This window comes from Schistocerca nitens, chromosome 2 (genome assembly GCF_023898315.1).
Source record: "Schistocerca nitens isolate TAMUIC-IGC-003100 chromosome 2, iqSchNite1.1, whole genome shotgun sequence".
Classification (NCBI taxonomy): Eukaryota; Metazoa; Arthropoda; class Insecta; order Orthoptera; family Acrididae; genus Schistocerca; species Schistocerca nitens.
In genome coordinates this window covers 449,501,997-449,517,951 of record NC_064615.1, presented here as the reverse complement: position 1 = coordinate 449,517,951, position 15,955 = coordinate 449,501,997, and the positions used below count along the sequence as shown (strand labels likewise).

The 15,955-nt window shown below is 40.2% G+C and overlaps 1 protein-coding gene across 1 annotated transcript in view; it reads left to right on the top strand.

The window, feature by feature from the left end:
• Positions 1-270: 270 nt before the first annotated feature.
• The window catches only part of LOC126236316 (dynein regulatory complex subunit 6-like), a 177,342-nt gene continuing 161,657 nt past the window's right edge, over positions 271-15,955 (top strand). Inside the window, exon 1 of the mRNA XM_049945530.1 lies at positions 271-280. The gene's annotated coding sequence lies outside the window, so the exon portion shown is untranslated. The remainder of the gene's footprint in view (positions 281-15,955) is intronic.

Genomic DNA, 15,955 nt, shown 5'->3' with positions numbered 1-15,955 from the left:
AGTTGAGGAGAAGCTGTCAATGATCACATCTTCTACGATTAGCCTTCAAACAATGCATAAAATCGTCATAGGCAACAATTATTTTATGTCTCTGTATTGCTGTACAGGCGCATCAAATAAGTTAAATTCTTTGAATTTTCAAATGTAGTCGGTGAGTGTTCCAAATCCGTGAAAGAAGGTGGGGAATCGACGCATCTAGATAGGAGCACGAGGAAAATTTGGTACAGTACATGAAGTATTAACGTTAAGACAGCTCCGTCGACAATTTATCTTATTAAATGCGCGCTACTGTTGCGTAAACCAACGTTGTAATTAAAGGAAAGATGCGATAACTTGGATCTGACAGGTGTTACGCCTACATTTCTCTTAATCCAGTAGAAGTGACAAATTATCCAAATGACGCACTCTCGAAGAATTTATCATTTCTGTTCTTGTTTGTTGTGATATCAAACAGTTGACCCCCGATATGTGCCAGTTAGGTATAAAATGATGAGCAAGTAGTGACAGCTCATTTTATCAGAGTAGCCTGTATACACAATGAAGAGTACACATTTGCATTGTGCATACGAGCGATAAAGCAACACGAAGCAGCAACTACAATTATAAGAACACTTCGAACAAAAAATTGCTATAGTGTCAGTATGTATGTCAGAAGCAACAAATCCGCAGCGCAGTCGGATATTGTGTGTGAGTTTACTGTTAGTAGTCACTAAAATCTGATCACAGTCTTATGTCATAATTTTCGAGAACAATTTATTTCAGGTTATGATACATGAAAACAGTCGTGTTATATCGTTTTTCAAAGGTAACTATTTAAATATTTTTCCAGGCTTTGTGGCATTTTCCACACCTGTGAGAAGTTATAGCTCTGAGTTAGAACTGTCATGTGTTCGAATCTAAATCGGGAATAACGCTTAAATGGGTGACTCTTATTTGCACATGGCACCGTTGAATATATTCTCTTCCTTAGCTCCAGTGTTGACTTCTATGTTCAAATTTGTTGAATTGCTGTATCTGTTATTACTTAGCTTTTCTAATTTTATGGTAAGCTAGTGTGAAACAGCAAATGTGAGGATACAACTACATTTTAAGAATAAATCTTAATATACTGAACTGAATAGAGATGTGTGCTTTAATATTTATTGACATTCGTCCATAGACCATTTGCAGTAGTATAGGACGCGTCAGAAACGAGATAATACATAGAGACATATAAAATATAAACAAAACACTGTAAGATAAGACCTACCGGTATCAACGGAACTGGCCCAGCATTCACCTTAGCGACGAGTGGAAACTATGGGAAACGGAAGTCAGGATGGTCAGATATAGTGGTGGGCAGGAAATCGCGTATCTGTTAGAAATCACAGTGACTGAGAAGTCACAGATATCACAGTAGCAACTTTACAGAATCTAACTGCGATTTCAGTCACAGTTAGCAGTCGCAAGTAGTATTTCACATTCACAGACGTGAGCCATCTATTGGTCGAATTTAGCACTGCTTTCTGCGATTTCAGTGACAAGTCGCAACTAAGAGTCGCAAGTAGCAACTAAAAAGCGCGGTTAACAGTGGCATCTGTTGGTCAAAGTTCGTACTACGTCCATCTCTGCGGTACGCTATGGAGTCCAACTGCGATTTCCGTGACAAGTCGCAACTAAGAGTCGCAAGTAGCAACTAAAAAGCGCAGTTAACAGTGCCATCTGTTGGTCAAAGTTCGTACTACGTCCATCTCTGCGATACGGTATCGAGTCTAACTGCGATTTCCGTGACAAGTCGCAACTAAGAGTCGCAAGTAGCAACTAAAAAGCGCGGTTAACAGTGCCATCTGTGGGTCAAAGTTCGTACAACGCCCATCTCTGCGATACACTATTGAGTCCAACTGTGATTTCCATGACAAGTCGCAACTAAGAATCGCAAGTAGCAACTAAAAAGCGCAGTTAGCACTGCCATCTGTTCAGCAAAGTTCATACTACGCTATTCGCTACCGAGTCAAACCGCGATTTCTGTGACAAATCGCAACTAAGAGTCGCAAGTAGCAACTAAAAAGCGCAGTTAACATACTTTTCCTAGTGTCATCTGTTGACCGACGTACGTACATCGTTATGAGAGCCTTGTGCCTCACGAGATCGATGTGCTGTGTGTGAATATGAAGGGCTTATTTCAATAGTGGTACAAGTCCATTTTTGTTCATTTTGAGATACAGAGTCGTAAAGTTAAATGAGCGCTGAAAAATCTGCAGTTGAGATACCAGAAATATTCAAGCATATGGCTTCTTGCTAGAGATGAACCTTTATTTATGTTTGTTTGGATCACTAATTTCAGAAGCATTATAGACAGAAAAGTGGAGGTAATGGACTTGTACCACTATTGAAATAAGCCCTTCATATTATATGACGACATGCACATTCAGCATCAGTTATGGTTGGTCAAATACTGCTGTGACTCTGAATGTATTATATTAATAAGAAGCGACATTGCCTTTTTCTCATGAAAATATCAAGTAACGTAACAAATGTGTTTGATTCTGCTTCCAATATGACAGTTTTGGTTAATACTCCACATACCTACAGGACTTTGCAATGTTAACACAACAGAACTCAGTCATCTGTATAAGTGTAGAGAAATGAAAACAGTCATATGAATGCCTCACTTTTGTTCCGACACAGTTCAAGACTCGGGAGAAAAGTTTTACACCTGGTGTTCTACATGGCAACTTCACACACAAGAACTTTTTGCCGACACTACTACCACCTACATAAGTAAGCTTTTCCTGTGTTACTTTCAAGTAATGCACTTAAGCTATTCCTGATTTAACTGGAGGATCTGTACTTCCCACTTTCATATCAACAGCCTCAAAATGCATATTGTAGACTTCGGGATATGTTACAGGTCAGTGTCACACCAAGATTGTGGAGAAAGCGGGGGGGGGGGGGCATGTCACTCTCCAACAAGTGTTTGCCAATAAGTAAGTGGCGGAAAATGATATGGGTATAGGACGGCTTAAACATGTGGAAAATGAGATTTTTATTATTCACTCACTGTATTTGACATTTATTATTCCTTTAAAATCGCACAACAACTTCAATAAAACACAGTTTAATCATTCACACACTTATTTCACAATTATTTCACTTTTAAACTGCAAATCCTCTAAGAGCTGTCTTGAATCTTCACGAGTCTCTCTCAACAGCCTTGATGTGGATAGATACGTACAGCAACCAGTAATCAGAGTCAGAACTGTGTCTGCAAAAACACAAGGATTATTAAACAATTTTTGCTGTCATTAATTACTAGCAATATAATTGACAGAGTAGATTGCTAATATTTGCTATAATGAATATCACATTTGCAAGAACGATCTCACTGAAGTAATTAAGTCCATCGAAACGCTTAGAAACTAACCTCTCGTCTGACGAAAACGGTCTAAAGACGCAGTGGCAATTTCTTCAGATCTGTTGACAATGATATTTTGAGTTATCACTTTACTGAGTGACTGAAATGTAGTTCAGGTACCTGTGAACATAACAATATGTTAGAATTCATTTTCTAAATACGAACTATTACGGTACTGTACGGCTACTTACATATTAATTACACTATTAATATTTTCACAGTTGTTTCTTTACTACAAAATTAATGCAAGCGGAAGAAAAAACGTAAAACATACTTGCCAATGAAAGGTTTGTTGAGATGCAATTTTCTCTGTGTTGACAGATGTAACTTTTTCATACGGTGGTAAGTAGCAGAAATCGCGGAAGTAGCAGAAATAGCAGTGGCGGAGGGATACACGACCTATGTTCCTTAACTGCGACTCTTAACTGCGACAAATCACAGTTAAGAATAACAGATACTGAAAAGTAGCATTCACAGAAATCACTGATATCGAAAAATCGCAGTTTAGCCCATCACTAGTCAGATAGAAATAAACCGCAGACCCCCCAAATGCGGGTCGAGTATTTTGCATGCGCAAGCAAAGTTAGCACTCGGCGCGGTGGCTGATGGGAGCGACTGCAAAGGCATTTCCTATTTACAGCAGTTTCCATCAGCCGGCGCGCCAAGTGTCAACTTTGCACGTACAAAATACTCGACCCGCATTTGGGAGGAATAGCCTTTGTGCTCGGTACATGATTGGAACAAAATATATCATGCAACGTGCACAATAAGGTAATAAATGAAAGAAACTGAAAGTATAAACATTACTGGAAACGTCAAAACAGATAACACTACAGAAAAGTACGAAATGCACAATAAGTCAATGAATGATGTAGGTGTAAACCTTGAAACTTTGGTTTAAATCACCCCTCAAAAAATAAAACACGAGCACATTATATAGCACTGCTGAAAGGTATAAAGCATAAGAACACAAAAACTGGCCAACACTATGACTATCACAGATAGGTTAGCACCAGATCCTTTTACGAAATGATATTTGCAAAGACAAACACAGCACCAATGGTACAGTACATCAATTAACAGAATGAAAACATGAATGAGGACCTACTAATCTTATAAGCTAACATATTCACTTACATTGTAGAAACACTTGTCAACAAACAGTGATTTTTAACTGTGATCTAAAAGCCGTTTCCATCTCCATCCTCTAGGTAATTTGCAGCACATTATAAAGAATGGTGCCAAAATGTCGATGAGCGCAGTTTGTTGTAACTTGTTCTGCATGGAGCGACACACAATTGCGTGTATTATAATTGTGGTAATTGGATTGGGGTAGCAGGTCACCAACTCCAGCTCTTGCAGTCAACATACTTTTGGATATGTAACAGGAGGGAACAGTAAGCAAACACAACTTTTAAAACAGGGGCTTGCATCTGTTAATGTGATGTTTTTTTTCCTTTTATTACAGACATGTAATATTTATTTATTTATTTCATAAACAGTACAGAGTAACCCACCGCCTTGAAATGTAAGGTGGGTCGGATGCTTCTGAATCTAACAGCAAAGACTTCTCATTGTTACAATCTTATTGGTATACAGTTGTTAATGGTTTATTTTAATTATATAATATGAGGTGGATGCTTGGGTGAGATGCACCAAACAACACCTTATAATCAGGAGTTCATTTATTCACCTCTACACACAAGTAAGGTTTACAGAGAACTGAATGGCAGAACTACACAGAAATAATGTTTTGCTCAGTTCAAAGATGATGCTCAGATTGATACTGGTGTCAATCTCATCGGCCCCACATAGACCCCCCCCCCCTCCCCCCGCTGTACGGAGCACTCCTGAGAGGCCTGGGGAGAGGGGGGGGGGGGTCCTGGAAGTCGCTGAAGCGCGTCGGGCGTCATGCTGGTAGTGTGGCGACATGTAGGCAGGTGGCTTGCGGGAGGAACGGAGCGATGACGACGATGTCTCCGGTGGGCGTGGCGAACACACAAAGCATGTCCAGGTCGACGTCGGGCGACAGAGGAACACATTTCACCAGGTGCCAGGGAATGGTGGAGGTTGTGTCATGAGCATTGGATGAAGGGAAACACACGATGAACAGTGTGTCATCGCGTAGCATTATAGAGACGTCATGGATTATGTCCGGGGGACAGGCACAAACACCTTGAGCGAGGACACGTTCAAGATGGGGGGAGGGGGGGCGTGAGAAGCCTCGACAGGTCGAGGCAGGCGACGGGGGAGAGGTCGAAGGGACCGGAGAAGGGTGGAGGGGGGCAGCAAGGGCGTGATCGTAGGTAAGCTTGACGTGGGGAGCATGTGATCACTCGACGGAGTGCATGAGACCGGAGGAGAGGGTCAGGTCAGAGACGAGCTCAATGATTGGAGCTGGAAGTCACTCGACTTAGTGAGTGAGTCCAACATGGAGGGAGTGGTCGGAGCGTCGTGAGCCACGACAGTGAGTAGCATGGTTGTGGCCTGAAGGGGGGTAGAAGCGGGCTCGACATGAACAGGCTTAAATCTGTTGAGAGAGACTGTAACAGCTGAATCTTTTATCTGGATGTCATAGATGTTGGCTGATTGCCGGACTCGGTACGGGCCGGTATATGGGGTTGGAGGGGAACACGGAGAGTGTCATCTCGGAGCATGATGTACTCGCAATTGTTCGGAGATTTCAGGACGTGAACCTTACGGCGGGAATGGCTGGCGGGAGGAGGGAAATGGAGGTTGATGAAGTGGCATCTGACGTGGTCCACAAAGGAAGGTAAGTCAGACTGAGGGGGAGAAGCGGAAGAACTCACAAGTTCGCCAGGGAGAACAATGTTCTGGCCGGATACGAACTCGGCTATTGTGCCTTTGAGGTCTTCCTTATAGATCGCACGAATGCCGAGTAGCACAAGGGGAAGGGCCGCTGTCCAAAGAGAGTCGTGGCATCGAAGAGCCGCCTTGAAAGTGCCAAGCACTGCCACCTCACGCGAAAATAACCGACGCGGTGCCGCGGACACAGTAAAACGGCGAAAACGGAATACGTTACATCTTGGGTCACCAGTGAGGTGGATGCTCAGGTGAGATGCACCAAACAACATCTTATAGTCAGGAGGTTATTTATTTACCTGTTCACACAAGTAAGGCTTACAGAGGACTGGATGGCGGAACTACACAAAGATAATGTTTTGCTCAGTTCAAAGGTGATGCTCAGATCGATACTAGTGTCGATCTCATCGGTGCCACAAATATATAAGGATTTCTCTGAGGTTACAGCCAATTGAATGCTTAACAATTGTTAAAATAGTTCTATATAATTTCTTACTAGGGTAAGATAACCAGTGAATGAACCGTTAAGGGCAAATTTACATTGGAAAATTCGTATCCGCCACTACAGTAATTGCTGGGGAATTTTTTAGCTGAAAACACATACTACAGACACTCTCAAATAGACACAAAAATTGGAACTGGAGAAAAGAAACAATTTTCTCATCTTTACAATGCATATAAAAAAAATGTTACAGAAAACCAAGTGAATGAATAGCATTGTCCAGTGAATGAACAGCTTCCCTCCAGTAAACGAACATAATTTTATAAGTATAATTTCAAGGCCAGTTATACAATAATAATAAATAAAACACACAATATATCATCTGTTTATATTTTATTTAGTAGAATCATACTGGGAATGTGATAAATCAAAATACTCATAGGAAAAACAGAGTAAGTGCAAACACTGTCTTTTACAATTAACATGGAAAGAAATATAAAATAACTACAGTACATACAAACTGTAATACAGATAATTTAAATATAAAAATTAGATGCTAGGGCAGATTACATTAGTAAAAACTGAGAAACCTTTCACAGCATTAGTCAACCCATGGTTATTCCTGTTTTCTGATGATAACACAAACATCAGTGAACAGGCCTATTAGTTACTTCCTTATCACACTTATCAGACTAGAAACTGTAATGTTAACAACAACAAAAAATTATTACACTTTTTTATACTTCTTCATTTCCTCAACAATGTAAGTCTGAGATATACATGAAGATATTCCACAGGTTGCCTTAGGATGTGAAATAATCTCTTTTATCTTGTCTTTCTGATACCATATCTTGTCTTCTTTCTTGGGCCATTTCCAACGTGTTGGGCCACACATTGTCATGGTGCTTACTTCAATTTCATCTTTTTTTTGTTAGTAACAATTCCTGGAAAATATTCACCTTCATAAACTACAATTACGTAGGTTTTATTTACTTCTATTTCTTCAATATTGCAGTCAGAAGCTGAATCATCAGAGTTCTGAAGCAGATCTCCTAAACTCTCATATGAATCATATAGAGAGATTGAGATTGCATCTTCATCAGTTGAAGCGTCTTCTTCACCTTTCCTCACTTTCCTGACAATTTGTTTCTTCTGGAATGCACCTAGTTTTTGCGTCTGTCTCAGAGCCTTTTCCTCCCTCTTCCTTTTTAATTTTTCTTCCTTATCTTCTTTCGTTTTTCTTAATGCTTCATGATATTCTATCCGCTTTTCTGAAGTAACTGCATAAGGAAGTTTATTTGCACATCTTTTCTTTTTCCCTTTCTTATCTTCAATTACTGGCTAATGAAAGTGGTCCTTCAAGATTTCCTCAAGGGTTCGATGACCTTCTTGAGAAGAGCTTGCTTTTGGGGATTTGGAGTTCTGATCCTGAGAACCATGAATGCCTTCTTGTACATCCAAAATGAGTGTTTCAGACTGAAGAGATATGGCTGAGGTGCATTCTTCTGAAACCATCTCTTGTGTTTGACTGTCTAATGAGCATCTTCTTTCTGGAGTTACAGAAGTAGTTGCTTGCAATGCTCTGGCTTCAGCAGAGCTTTCAAATTTAGTTTCCAGTGGGGCTATTGAGTGAATTAATGGTTCATCTAAAGTGTTGTTTTGTCTATTTTGCCTTAGGCCTTCTCTGATTGAATACTTCTTCCATATGGAAAACAGAACTGGCTCTTTAATCTTAGTGGTTCTTGATTCATCAATTAAAGCTTTTTTTAAAAAAGTTCAAGTGTATCCATAGGTAATTCTGACTCCATAATTCGTAGAAATGTGTTTCCTTCTGAAAACATAGATTTCCTTCATTCAATGTATTTTTCATTAGCTCTTGATGGCGAGTCTGCATGCATTTGTTGAAATCTACATTTTCAACATTGAAAGGAAAGATTCCACATTTTTTAAAAAGCTTTCTGTATTTTCTCTTCATACACAACAGATTCAAAAGCTTCTTTGAAGAGAGAAGTAAAATTTGCTTTTGTAATTGACTTTGAACCACCATTCTTTTGTTTCCAGCATCTAACAGTAGTCTTCCATGATGCTTTTAGTGGCTGGAAAACACCAACATCACACGGCTGAAGGACATTTGTTGCATTTGGTGGCAGACTAAAAATAAGTATTCATTTCTCTGAACAGAACTTACTTAGTTCTAAGTTTAAACAAGACTTATGCCCATCTAAAAGTAACAAAACAGGAAGAGTCACCTGTTTTTCCAGCAACCATGGATAAAAGCAATTGGTAACATACCCATACATGTTGGTGCAAACATCCATCCTGACTCATTCTTTCCAACAAAGAATGTGTCGTTAGGAATGAATTCAGATATATGTTTTGGAATCCTTTCATAAGGAAATACTATCATTGGTTTTACAACTTTTCCACTAGCAGAAAAATTAGGCAAAACAGTGATACATTCTTTCTCTTTGCCAGGAGCAAGGGTAAAAAAAAATTTTATAATTTTTTGGGCCTAAGACTCTTGCAGTTTTTCGGCAACATCCAACTCCTGTCTCATCAGCATTGAATATTCGCTCACTATCAAGAAGTATGTCCTGGCAGTTTTCTTCCTGAAGATATTTCTCAAGTTCATCAAACCAGTTTCGTATAATGCCTTCAGTCAAACGCACTTTCCCTTTTGATATGATTTCTGCATTACGATGTGAAATTGCTGGATGTCTTTTAAGAAATAGTTTCTCCCATTTCTCTCCTGGCCTACAATTTGTAAAGGGATTTTTCTTTCCTGTATCTACATCTACATGATTACTCTGCAATTCACATTTAAGTGCTTGGCAGAGGGTTCATCGAATCACAACATACTATCTCCCTACCATTCCACTCCCGAACAGCACGCGGGAAAAACGAACACCTAAACCTTTCTATTCGAGCTCTGATTTCTCTTATTTTATTTTGATGATCATTCCTACCTATGCAGGTTGGGCTCAACAAAATATTTTCGTATTTGGAAGAGAAAGTTGGAATATTCCAGAATTTGAAACACGAACAGCCGTTAGCATGAGTTTCTTAGAAGTAGATACCTTAGGGGTTGCGAAGCAACTCAAATCGCTTGATATGGGCAACTCTTCAGGTCCAGATTGTATACCGATTAGGTTCCTTTCAGATTACGCTGACACAATAGCTCCCTCCTTAGCAATCATATACAACCGCTCGCTCACCGATAGATCTGTACCTACAGATTGGAAAATTGCGCAGGTCGCACCAGTGTTTAAGAAGGGTAGTAGGAGTAATCCATCGACCTACAGACTTATATCACTGACGTCGGTTTGCAATAGGGTTTTGGAGCATATAATGTATTCAAACATTATGAATCACCTCGAAGGGATCGATCTATTGATACATAATCAGCATGGTTTCAGAAAACATCGTTCTTGTGCAACGCAGCTAGCTCTTTATTCGCACGAAGTAATGGCCGCTATCGACAGGGGATCTCAAGTTGATTCCGTATTTCTAGATTTCCGGAAAGCTTTTGACACCATTCCTCACAAGCGACTTCTAATCAAGCTGCGGGCCTATGGGGTATCGTCTCAGTTGTGCAACTGGATTCGTGATTTCCTGTCAGGAAGGTCGCAGTTCGTAGTAATAGACGGCAAATCATCGAGTAAAACTGAAGTGATATCAGGTGCTTCCCAGGGAAGCGTCCTGGGACCTCTTCTGTTCCTGATCTATATAAATGACCTGGGTGACAATCTGAGCAGTTCTCTTAGGTTGTTCGCAGATGATGCCGTAATTTATCGTCTAGTAAGGTCATCCCAAGACCAGTATCAGTTGCAAAGCGATTTAGAAAAGATTGCTGTATGGTGTGGCAGGTGACAGTTGCGCTAAATAACGAAAAGTGCGAGGTGATCCACATGAGTTCCAAAAGAAATCCGTTGGAATTCGATTACTCGATAAATAGTACAATTCTCAAGGCTGTCAATTCAACTAAGTACCTGGGTGTAAAAATTACGAACAACTTCAGTTGGAAAGATCACATTGATAATATTGTGGGGAAGGCGAGCCAAAGGTTGCGTTTCATTGGCAGGACACTTACAAGATGCAACAAGCCCACTAAAGAGACAGCTTACACTACACTCGTTCGTTCTCTGTTAGAATATTGCTGCGTGGTGTGGGATCCTTACCAGGTGGGATTGACGGAGGACATCGAAAGGGTGCAAAAAAGGGCAGCTCGTTTTGTATTATCACGTAATAGGGGAGAGAGTGTGGCAGACATGATACGCGAGTTGGGATGGAAGTCATTAAAGCAAAGACGTTTTTCGTCGCGGTGAGATCTATTTACGATATTTCAGTCACCAACTTTCTCTTCCGAATGCGGAAATATTTATCCATGATTAATTTGTGTACAGCGTCTTTCACCTCATCCAGAAGCATTGGAAAACCAATTTTTGCTTTCCCTAATATCCAATCTTGGTTCAAATGGCTCTGGGCACTATGGGACTGAACTTCTCAGGTCATCAGTCCCCTAGAACTTAGAACTACTTAAACCTAACTAACCTAAGAACGTCACACACATCCATGCCCGAGGCAGGATTCGAACCTGCGACCGTAGCGGTCGCGCGGTTCCAGACCATAGCGCCTAGAACTGCTCGGCCACTCCGGCCGGCTATCCAATCTTCCAACAGCTGTTCTTCATTTTAGTTAAGATGGAGGCTGGTCCCATCCACCTTCCTCCAATAGTCTTTCCACTAAGCTTTGTGGATAATGTTGCTTTTGGTACATTATACTGTGCTGATGCTTTATTTAAACTCAATATTCCAGATCTTACTGCCCCTAATGCATCATCTAATTGTATTTCTGAGTATTTAAAGCGATCATATTTTCTTCGCTTTCTCTGCAAGGTCATTTCTTTATCAGACATCTGTAAAAAAGAAAATAGACTATCCGACTGACTTGAGGGAAGAGATACAATGTATAGAAAACCATACACAAATACGACTTCAAAGTTCTCACAGATTCCTTCTTGACTGTTACTGGGGCTTAATTTTAAGAACAGAAACTGTTGGTGTATAACTATTTTGCGTAACTATTTTGTATTCAGCTGAGTGGAATCATTTCTGGAAAAATCTCACAAGCCATGTTTATTCACTGGGAACTTGTACCAGTCCCCCCACTGATTGAGCACAGGATGTTCAGTAACTGGTCAGAGGCATACAGGATATTTTAAACTTAACCTAGCACGTATTTTCTCCATTAAGCAGTTCATTTAGGCCCATTTACATCTGATTTGAAGGCAGTGTTAAAAATCCCAGTGAATGAACAGATATTTATTTATTGGCAAATCTTGATTTTAAGTGTCCAGTTACTGAACACCCCCCTAACCTCAAAATATAACAATTTTTCATTATTTATAAACGTTACAAATGTTATTTGTTTGTTACAGTATGTACATACTGTACAAAACAAGCAACAAAGTTTACCAAAATACGAATATTCACCAATAAAATGACTTGTGATGCAGCTCTTACCTTAATACCAGACAGCAGTAAACAACAGCTACAGATGCATCAAACAATCCGCCATTTTTTACTGTTGAGGTTGCTTGATGTGGAGGTCCAATCAGCTTTTAGCTAGCTCCCCATTGGTCAGTAGAAAAAAACTGACTTCAACAGACAAAGTGGAGGGCTTTTTAAACCTTATTTTTTAAATTTATATCTCTGCTGTTCATTCACTGGTGCCTGTTCACTCACTGGACTAGTTACCCTACCTAGTTGACGAGAATATAATTTATATAATGCAAAAGCCAAAGAAAACAAAATAAAAAATTAACACAATGATATTGGTGAAAATAATTTGCAGTAGGTAGAGGGAAGTGATATGCTGTATTTGGATGTGTAATACAATCTAAGTAGCATGTTTGTTAATAATAGCACATTTTTACCTATTTCAGATGAGAAGGTCTCGGCACAACCTCGACCTATTCTCATCTGAAATGATTTGTGCTAATGTATGTTTACACAGATTATACAGATTAAATGCTGATGTAGCACTTCATACATGTAATACACGAATTTTAGCTTTAAATGAGAAATACACTTATGTTTGTAACTTGTTAGTAGAAATAGACATGTACTGTATTATTACTTGTGTCTGGTACTTGACCTATGTAGACAAAATGAACGTCATCATAGTTAAGTAAACTAAACACTCTTTAAGCAGCTGAGAAATGTTTAATGGTAGATTTCTGTCAAGTATTGATGGTCTGCATTTTCACTACATCTGTATGAACTTGCCATTAGCCCTTTACATTACCTCTCATATTCTGGTCTGCTGATTTCATTCTTAGCATTTAAATGTGTAACCTTATCTGTAACTCACAAATAGCAACAAATAACTATAAAAATTCAAATGGCATGTATTAAAATATACTATGTTCATTTTGCTCTGTTTGTGATCATTCACATTCTTTATTCTAAATGTTTGTGTAAGACATTTTGATAAATTATCATCATCCCACATCATTTTATGCTTATAAATGAGGCTATCAGCGCAATAGTGGCCTGACCCACATTTTTGGAAAAATGAGATATTCACATGGAATATCACTTTACGCCCTACCAATTACGTCCTACAATCACCAGACATGTATTCGGACACCATGGATAATGTGGCAGCGTCAGATGTTGTTTATGCACCGTGCAGTACCATACAGGGGGCAGTAATGGCCTATGCCATATAGGCCACCATTGTGCCATGTATACGTAGCGATTAGGCCGTTGGTACAGCATACCATACGTCAAACAGCACATGACAGCCGGTGGAGGACACAGCTGCACTATAGACTCACAGTATTGTGGTCGCTGCTACGGTCGCAGGTTCGAATCCTGCCTCGGGCATGGATGTGTGTGGAGTCCTTAGGTTAGTTAGGTATAAGTAGTTCTAAGTTCTAGGGGACTGATGACCACAGATGTTAAGTCCCACAGTGGTCAGAGCCATTTGAACCATTTTTATTGTGGTTGACACATCGCTGAACAGTCATTAGTGTGTGTGTGTGTACTACAGAATGATATGTGCAGTAGCCCTGGTGACGATGTCGAAGCCGCATTGCGAGGTAAGGATGGTGATATGTTCCCTTGTTGGACTCAAATGATTTGATATGGACGCCGGTGCAGATAAGGAATATTTCCATTTCGGACCTACTTGGATCGGACACTACTGCCAATGCCTCAGACATGGAATGTGCACCAGGCCGATTCAGCCAACGTACAGGTGGTACAGGGGATGAGTTACGTGTCATGTTAGCAGAGCCCAATCTACCAGTACATTGAAGGATACCACACACACTATGTCAACCATGGACGAATCGGAGGGGGATCGTAGTACTGGTACCGTAATTGCACCGCAACAAGGAAGAAAATGGGTCCGGAATGCACAACTGTGGGCACGGAACATTCGAAAAGAAAAACGAGTGAAAGGGGAAGAATACATTAACGTGAAGGGAAATGCAGTGCCGAAGAAATGTCTCACCCTCGGAGCATGCGTGTGTCAGAAGGAATGTGGTTGACATTTTTCATCTGATTACCAGCAACATCTATTTGACTCTTTCTACGCATTAGATAGTTTCAACTTGCACTCAGCATACATTGTTTGCTATGGTGAAGGAAGTCCATATGGCGTGCGTGTATCCCTCTGGTACTACAGAGTCACAACGAGTAACAACACGCCTACACCATTTCCAGAATGAAGAGCAAGTGGAATGAAGGTGTGTGAATCGTTCTTTAAGAACATTTTGCAGATATCAGGTGGTAGGATTACGAGAGTTCTTTCACAGAAAGTGCACCACCAGGCCTCACCCATCGATAAGCAAGGCGCATGCCCTGCTAAAATCAAAACACCAATAACAAAGACGGTTGTGGTATGGAACTTCATAAAACGGTTTCCAGTATATCGGAGCCGTTTTACACGAATGAATGAAACCTTGGATCGGAAGTATTTGTCACCAGACCTGGGCGTGGGGAAGTTACATTTATATAAAGCCGAGGATGATGATCCGGTCTCATGCTACATGTTTGGTCAGATATTTAATACAAGATTTAATCTGTCCTTTCATCACCCTGTAAGTGATTCCTGCTCTAAATGTGACCTCTATAACATCAAATATGCTGCAGCTGACACTGTGGAAGAGAAGGATAAATGGTAACATGAAAGAGAGTTACATCAACGAAAGGCTGAGAGAGCGCAAATGGGAATGCATCCCAATGCAGCAGAAGGGAGGCATCAGGACAACGATACAACTGTGATTGCCTTTGATTTGATGAGGACTTTACCAACACCGGTACTTATGACAGGTATCTGATACTACAAGGGACAATTGTGGACATACTGCCTTGGAATACATGACCTATGTAATAAGAAAGCTACCATGTAAATATGGAGTGAGGAGGACCGCAAGAAATTGGATCATGTCTCATGCATTACATTAAACATAACGTCCAAACAAGGTGACTGATTATGTATTCGGATCAATGTGGCAGGCAAAATCGGAATATAAAAATAGCCTTACTGTGTCAATTTATGGTTCCGCATGCAGACTTCACACTGGAAGTAATCCACCATAAATTCCTAGTCAGTGTGCATTCATACCTACCATGTGACCAGAACTTTGGCATCATCACGAAGAACAGTAAATTTTACCCGAACATATACACACCCTCTGACTGGATGAATGTCATTATCACTGCAAAAAACAACAACCCTTCACCACTGTACCAATGACAAGGAATGATTTCATGTCCACAGTATGTTTAGAGAGAAACATATGTAACCGTAAAGTGTCTACACAAAATACCAGGGTGCAATGGTTCCACATTCAGTGGCTTCAGTATAAAGCATCCTCTCCCAATATCATGTTTTATAAGTACTCCAATGAGCCAAATATCCCGTTTGCCGAATTCAGTTTTGCTAAACGAGTGTTGAAAGTAATTGAGACTCTGAACAAACTATATCCCAATGGACACACTATTGACACGTTGAAAAAGACCGATTTAATGACGTTGCTGCAATTCATACCCCCTGTGCACCATGGTTATTACTGCAACTTGAAGACATCTGCCCAGCCATGTGGCAATGCCATCCCTGTAAATGATGATATGTAGGATGAACATTAACGCCTCAGGTGTATCTTGTCCAATGTTTGACTACAGTGTGTAAAGAAATAATGGCCTGTCCCACATGTTTCATGTATTATGGCCAAGTGCGCCAAACCAATAGTGGCCTAACCCACACAAAAAACGGTCTAGAAA